Source organism: Myotis lucifugus, unplaced genomic scaffold (assembly GCF_000147115.1).
Source record: "Myotis lucifugus unplaced genomic scaffold, Myoluc2.0 scaffold_349, whole genome shotgun sequence".
Lineage (NCBI taxonomy): Eukaryota > Metazoa > Chordata > Mammalia > Chiroptera > Vespertilionidae > Myotis > Myotis lucifugus.
In genome coordinates this window covers 1,060,726-1,068,444 of record NW_005871397.1, presented here as the reverse complement: position 1 = coordinate 1,068,444, position 7,719 = coordinate 1,060,726, and the positions used below count along the sequence as shown (strand labels likewise).

General features: G+C 43.7%; 1 protein-coding gene across 9 annotated transcripts in view; it reads left to right on the top strand.

The window, feature by feature from the left end:
* The first annotated feature begins 611 nt into the window (after window positions 1–611).
* The window catches only part of FRYL (FRY like transcription coactivator), a 232,292-nt gene continuing 225,184 nt past the window's right edge, over window positions 612–7,719 (top strand). For 8 of the 9 annotated variants that reach the window (XM_023764804.1, XM_023764802.1, XM_023764805.1 and 5 more), the window contains exon 1: window positions 613–842. The gene's annotated coding sequence lies outside the window, so the exon portion shown is untranslated. Of the gene's footprint in view, window positions 843–7,719 lie in introns of all 9 variants that reach the window. The other variant, XM_023764808.1, reaches the window with a different exon arrangement.

Below are 7,719 nucleotides of genomic sequence, written 5' to 3'. Positions count from 1 at the left end.
GGGAAATGCGGTGGAATCAGGAGCGGCGTGGACGGGGAGTGAAAACTTGTTCAGTGACTCTCAGGAGGAGTCAGCACGAGAGTTTCAGGTATTCTAATTCATTGTAACCACTCCATTCACTGGATGAGATTCCAGCTCGGGCAACATTACTCATCTGGAGAAGAGTTTGAATTTTTCTCTTCTCCTTTTCCGGATTTCTCCAATACAGGTTGTGGTTTTGTCCCTATCCACATTTAAAGGGAAAGGCGCTTAAGAAAAGGCAAGAGAGGACTTTGAGGCTGCATCTCTCGAACCCGTAAAGGGAGAGCGATAATGGATAAGGGGCGTGCAGACTCCTCCTTTCTTGCCCAATCAGGTGCACAGGAAGATGTCTTTTTACCAATAAAAATAAAGTTCGCTTTCCGGAGGCGGGAGGGTGAGCCTTGACTGCCAGTTCTCCAAAGCAACGATAGAGTAGAAGACAGAGAGTGATTAGAGGCAGGACCAACCCGGGAAAAGGGGCGGGATGGGGTGGGGGCAGCTCTGAGCGGCGGCTGGACTGGCCAGTGGAGTGCGAAAATCGCTGTTCCTGTTGTAGTGTTTCTCGCCAATCAGCAAGGTGAGGGAGTGGGCGGGGCGGGGAAGGGTGGTAAGAGCTCGCAGCACAGGCGAGCGCCCGTCGGGCTCGGGGGAGAGGGAGCAATCCGGTTAAAATCAGAAGCGGAGGGAGGTTTAACCACGGATCGGTTCCGATCGGATTATTCCTTAAAGGCGACGCGCCATTGTCAAGAGAACGGAGCCTGGGGCCCGAGGGCGGGGACCAGCGGCGCTTGAGGAGGCAGCTGCACCTGGACTGGGGACGGGTAGGTGTTGCTTGGGGGAAAGGCGCTTCATTTCACTTTCTCTTCCAGCCCCAGGGGCAGGCGCCGAGGTGCCCGCCGACCGGCGGCCCCAGCCCCGGCGGGAGACGAGGTCGCCGGCCCTCGCCTGGCTGTCCGATGGAAGCGGTGGGAGAGGCGGGCCAGGATGGCTGGCAGGCTGCTCCTCCCGAGCCAAGACTCATAACGGACACTAAGCTCAGCCCCCGTCTCAACCGAAAACCCGCCGGGTCCTCGGGGAGCGCCGCGCGCCCGGCTCCCCCGCGCGCCCGGCTCCCTTCGTGCGCGCCCCCTTCCCTTCGCGCGCCCGCCTCCCCTAGCGCGCCGCCTCCTCCTGGACTCCCGGAGCCGCGGGGCAGGGAGGAAGGCGGTGGTGGCGAGGCGGAGGGAGGTCGGCGGCCGCTGTTTCGTCGCCCTGGCCGTGAAGGGTGGACCGAGGAGCCAACTTGGGGCGGCCGCTGGCAGCCCCGGGCGGAAGGGGTGCTGGAGAGCGGCGGAGCGCGCGGAATAGCCTGCCCGGCCCAGCATTGTCCCTCTTTTCCTTTGGTCTCTCCGCCCACTGCTGGCGGTAGTTGGGAGGGGTGCGGATGCGGGCGCTGTGCCCGCGTCGCCACGGGTCGGCTGTGCACCCCCAGACCCAGAGCTTTCCGGAGCTGGAGTGGCCCAATCGACGCCGCAGACACCGCCCGAGGGCGGTTCGGGCCTGCTGAGTGTCTTTGCTGCTCTGAGCTCGCACCTTCGCCGGCTGAGCTCTTCTTGCAACTTTTCTTTGCGGATGGATGGAAGTTGTGGCTTCTGGGCGGCAGGTTCTTTGGGCGTAAGCTAGTTTCCTGCGTCCTGGAGAGGCTGATTTCTAGGGAAAAAATGGTTCTTGACTGCTGTCGGTCTCCTTCCCATCCCAGTTTCATTCCTCGGCACTTAAAATCTTGTCTCTTGTGCATTTGCAATCATATGGGAGCATTAAACTCTCTCAGATCAAGATAACTTGGCAAAAAAAAAAAAAAAAAAAGGCGGGGGTGGGGGTGGAGGTGTGATGGAGAGGTCAAGAGTTCCCTGTAGAGTCAAACTTGCCTTAACCTTTGAACTGTGGAAAGTATCACCCCGACTTACTTGAGGTTCTTTTAGAAGGAAAAGGAAAAAAGAAAACAGAAAACCAGGTTGCCAGGGTCTATGAGATTAGGAAGAAATAGACTTTGGATAGAAATAGTTTTCTAAAATGCAATTCTGCCTAGCAGATATCTTCTATTAATTTCTTTTTCTTCTTACAAAAGGTAAAGTTAACTTCTACTATTGAACTCATAGGCATTATTCGTAACACCAACTTTTACTATTAGTAAAACAAGTATAAAAGGTTTTTTCATCTTGAGCATTAGTGCTATGCTGTACCTGTCGATACTTGCTAAAGAAATCATATTTAGAAACAGCACATTCCTTGTTAGAGACCTTATTTAGAAAAGGAATGTTTTCATAAGCATTCATTTTTGACAGTTTCTTGTACATACTTAGTAGAGTACTTGCATGTGCAAGTTACATTCCTATAAACAAAGTAGCAAAGTAGCAGTGGGTATGTTTCTCTGTAGTCTTTTTTAAAATTTTTTTTGCTGCTCATAAAAAATAACATTCCATCCAGTCTTCCATTCTGAGTGATTTTTGTAAAATTACTTATGTAGAAGAATGAATTTTGTCGGAACACCTGGCACAGTGTTGTTATTTTTTTTTTAAAGCAATACTAACAATTTCCCAGAGTGTTGATTAAAACACTATTTAGTAACTTTCTGAGTGATATGAAACATGATAAGTTAACAGACTCAGCAGTAACAAAGGAGAAACTACTTGGGAGAGAGAGAGAAACATCGTGAGAATCAACATTCATCCAGCTGCCGGCTGCCTCCTGCACGCCCCCTCCTGCACGCCCCCTACTGGGGATGGATCCCGAAACCCTGAGCATGTGTCCTGACCAGGAATCCCACCAGTGACCTCTTGGTGCCTGGGTCCATGCTCAACCACTGGGCCACACCAGCCAGGCGGCAGTATTATTGACTATATTCCCTGTGCTGTAGGAATCCTGATATTAACTGGTATTGTTACATCTAATATCCACCTCCAACCCCCACCCCTCTTAATCCTCTTCTGTGATAAGGACGGCAGGCAAGCTTTCGGGCACAATCTTCCTTTTCCCCATTACATGATAGAAAGTAGAAAATTAAAATGTGTTTCCAAATTTCTATCTTGGTTTACTTACCAATTTATTTAAATAGTACAGGAGAGAATTTCTGAACTTTTATAAAAGCACATATAACGAACACATTCGGAAAGAATTATCTTTGAAATATCTAGATTGTGTTTCCTGGAAAATATATTTTTCTTGTGAGCTTTTCACATTTTAAAAAACACATTGTCTTATGTATAGACATTACCAAGACATTTCTCGAGTTGTGAACTCTTGAGATCCTTGGGAACTAGGACTGCCTTCCATTTCTGTGCAAATTCACTGTGTCACCTAGCGCCTTCCTAGTACCCAGTAAATGTGTTGTCTTAGGTCTTTGTGACAGGAAAAGATGATATTCTATACAGGTGGCTTGAAGTACTTTATTTTTTATAAACACCTTTCTAAACAAGGTAAACCAAAGTACAGCAATTGGTTCAGTAACTGTGGGAAAATATGTTAACTTTTTTGTTCTGTGTACAAAAATGTGACATAATTGTTCATTGTTATAATGTCTGTTCCACAGACATCTTTTGTGACGGTAATAGCTCATTGTCACAATTATTAGAACGAGGTTTAATCTGTCAACATCTGTTGAGTACCCGTTTATTTAAGGAGTATTATGGGAAGATAAAGTAGAAATGGATGGCAGTCATTACTCTCAAAGGTATACAGTTTAATGGGAAGTTGCAAAATTAACATCCGTAAGAAAAAGACTGTATCTCAGTGCAGTGACAAGTGCAGAGTAACCTCGACACGGGATTGATGCCAAAATGGTAAAGGAATAGTGCAGTAATAGAAGAAACCTCAGTGAGGCTGGAAAGTTTTCATTGCTTTGTACAACGGATATTCTCATCCTCCCACCCTCCCCGCCACCCTCTCCTCTCCGCTTGGGTGACCCTCAGCTTGTTTTCTACATCTGTGGGTCTGTTTTTGTTTGTTTTGTTTACTCATTTATTTTGTGTGTGCTTTTTAGATCCTACACGTGAGATAGATTTTATATATTTTTTAATAAATTTAAAAATGAAGTATGTTTGGGGGTTGGCTGGGTGTATGTTCTCTACTTGAACTATTTTTATCTGTAATATATTAGGGGGGCAGAGCATGTGCTCTGTATTTCAACTGTTGTTACCTCACCAGAGGGATCATCCCAGCTGAGATGTCACCTTGTCTGCAAGCTTTACTTCTGTTCTCCTAATCATAAGTGACTGCTCTGTCCTCTTGCTCCTGTAAAAGCCTTTTACAGCACAAGCCACGCTCTGACCTATAGTCTGGTTATGTGGGTATTTCTTCCTTAGGTTTTGGACTTTGGTAAAGACCATTTACAAAAGTTAGAGGCCCTCCCTTCCCACCCCAGCTTCTTGCTGTTGCCTAAAGTACTTGAGCAGTTTTATTAGACCACTAGTATTCTATAAAAACCGTAAGCTGTATAGAAGTTCAAAAAAATTATATTTGGGGTTGGTGGTGAATGTATGTTTTGTTTAGAGGGAAAAAGATTTTTATTTTCCTTACCACCAAAGTATCACATGCTCATTGAAAAATATGAGTATGAAAGAAATGTATACTTTTTAAGTTAAAAGTACTCCTGTAACACTGCTCTTATCACATAACTATTGGTAATGTTTTGGTGTTTATTCTTTGTCCCCCCCCCCTTCTTTTTTTTAGATAGGACTGCCTTAAACTATCATATTTGACAATTTTAATTAGTAAGTTGTATTTACTGGGAATGGAAAAAGGTAATCAATTTTTATACACTTATTTATTATTCATTTTTCCGGGCTCAGTAATTTTGTGTTGTTGTTGTTTTTTAAACCTTTTCTTGAGTTTGTATTCCAAAATAGACCTCATAATCATTTCAAAAATTGATCAAAACCTGTGTCTTTGAATAGTATCTGCCTTTACCCTAAAATTCATTTGGAGTATATACTCTAAGCATACTCTTTTCCCATTCCTTGATTTTTCTCATCTCTAGAGAACATTAAACTTATTTTGAAACTGCAACAGGCACTTCTCCTGGTAGCCAAAGAAGGAACGTACAGAAGGCTTTACTCTACCAGGAAGTTGCTCATAAAAAGGGAGCTACAGTTTAGGCTGATGAACTAGGTGATAAGATTCTATTGTTCAAGCCTTCATAAGGCTGCCCAGAGGGGAAAAAAGGGTTTCCCAAAGGTTCCTAAACAGAAATCCATGCTGCAAGCACTACCAGGTGGCCTAATTAGCTGATAAAATCTCCATTCATTCAGCACATTGTTATTGAGAGTTTCACCTCCTTTGTGCACCGTGCCAGGCATTGAGCTCTAGACATTGAAGATGAGGTTAAGTCTATTGAAGATGAGGGTGTCTGTCTCCACCACAAGTTATGAGCTCCTCTGAGTAGGATCCTTAAATAGACATAATGTACGTGTGGATTCAAGGCAGGAAAGCAAAGTATCAGCTTAGGTGAGTTAGTTTCTCTTGTTTATTGTTCTATGTAGCTTCTTCCAAAATGTCCTAGCAAACAAACCTGGTCTTCCCTAGGAGGTGGATTGGGGTCCATGGAGCCTGTTACAGTAAATGTGTGAGCGCTAGATTTTTTTTTTTTAACTCTGCTATTCCCATGATGTGGCAAAATATTTCTGGAATTCTACAAACATTGGTGTGTCTTTTTCCATGTACCTTTCAGGGATCATTCATTTCAAAGATGCCAATAGAGTATTAACAGATTCTTTTAAACTCAAAATACTATAATAAATAGATGCCTTTATCAATGTTATAAAAATATTTTGAAAAATCACTTGTATTCAAATACAGTGTGAAGTATTTTTAACTTTTACAAAATGGGCGCCCCTACCTCCCCCCATGCTTGTGGCTTGATCAGTGTATTTGTGGGTAAAGGACTGGATTGTTAAGAAAGGGACCTTGTGTGACTGTTAGTGATGGGATCAACAAGGCCAGGAAGACTAACAGACGGGTGTATCCTATGGAGTTTGACCATAATGCCCCAGTTAATGAGTTTATCAACATTTGTCAAGAGTCAGAGTTTTAAAATAACAGCTTTATTGAGAGGTAATTTATGTACCATACAACTCATCTATTTAAAGTGTACAGTATTCAGTGGTTTTTAGTATATTCCAGAATTGTGCACCACCACCACAAACAGTTTTAGAACTTTTTCATCACCCCATCACATTCCCATCCTTCCTCACTAGCCCGAGGCAAGCACTAATCTATATTCCATCTCTATACATTTGCCTGTTCTGGACATTTCATATACATGGAAAATTATATTTTAATGTGCCTTCCTGTATAAATTGGTCCCTCTCAATGTGTATTAACCCTAGGAGTGGAGAGGGTCTGTCATGATGTGTGTAGCGCCAACTATAAAAAGATTTTCTTTAAAAGGGAATTTATCTAAATCCTTATTCTACCTAAGCCTGGAGAGTAATGGGAAAAGAGATCCCCCCTCCCCTCCTGCCCCCCCCCCCCCCCCCCCCGTGAATATCATAAGACTCATTTTGGTGACACTTCTTTATATTCATTTAATCATTTGGTGAGTCTCTTCAAGTAAACAATTTATGTCTCGAGTTCTGCATACTGGACTTAAATAAAGGACAGTACTTTAAAAGAAGTGGAAAGTACTTAGTAAGTTCTAATCATTGCTGAATACAATGTGCTGTTTACTTATTGATTCAAACTGTTGTGTTGTGCAACTCACCATTTATTTGATCAAAAATCATGCTTCCTAGGTTGATCATGAAGAACTTTCGTGTACCCTTGCACAATGCAGGTGACCTCGTAGGCACGTAAGTGCTTATTGATTGCCTGATCACTGTGACCATAGATATTTCCATCAGCTCTACTAGTCCTTATTCTTCATCTTGTAATAATAAGAGTAGCTAAATGTATTGAGTGCTTACTAAATAATGTGATAGGTACTTACATGTACTGTCTTTTAAGGTAAAATGATACAGTTTATTTTTGAGAATTTCCTGTAATTATCTCCATGGATAATTTTACAGGCTTCAGATCATTTCTTTGTCCTTTTAAGATTATTTTGAATGGCTATTTTCTATCAAACCTGAGCCACTGCTTTCTCCATCTCTCCAGGAGCTGTCAACATATGGTTTTTCACCAACTACATCCTGCTGTTGGGTGATAGCAGTTGTAAGACCCATCTCTATTTCTGAGCATCCAGAGAGGTTAAAGTTGTGTGTGTGTGTGTGTGTGTGTGTGTGTGTGTGTGTGTGTGTGTGTTAATATATTTTATTGATTCTTTACAGAGAGGGAGGGAGAGGAATATAGAGCCAGAAACATCGATGAGCGAGAAACATCGATTCAGCTGCCTCCTGCACACCCCCCACAGGGGATGCGCCCACAACCCAGGCACATGCCCTTGACCGGAATCGAACCCGGGACCCTTGAGTCTGCAGGCTGACACTCTATCTGCTGAGCCAAACCGGTCAGGGCAAGTGGTGTTTTTTTAAGGGTGTCAGGGACTTGAGGAAGGGATATCAGTTTTTTTTTACTGACTGCAATGCAGTGTCATTTTTTTAGGTCATAAAATATTTGCATGTAGCCCTGGCCTGTGTGGTTCAGTTGGTTGGACATTTTTCCATGCATCGAGGGGTTGCCGGTTCATTCCCGGTCAGGGCACATGACCCGATTGCTGGCTCGATC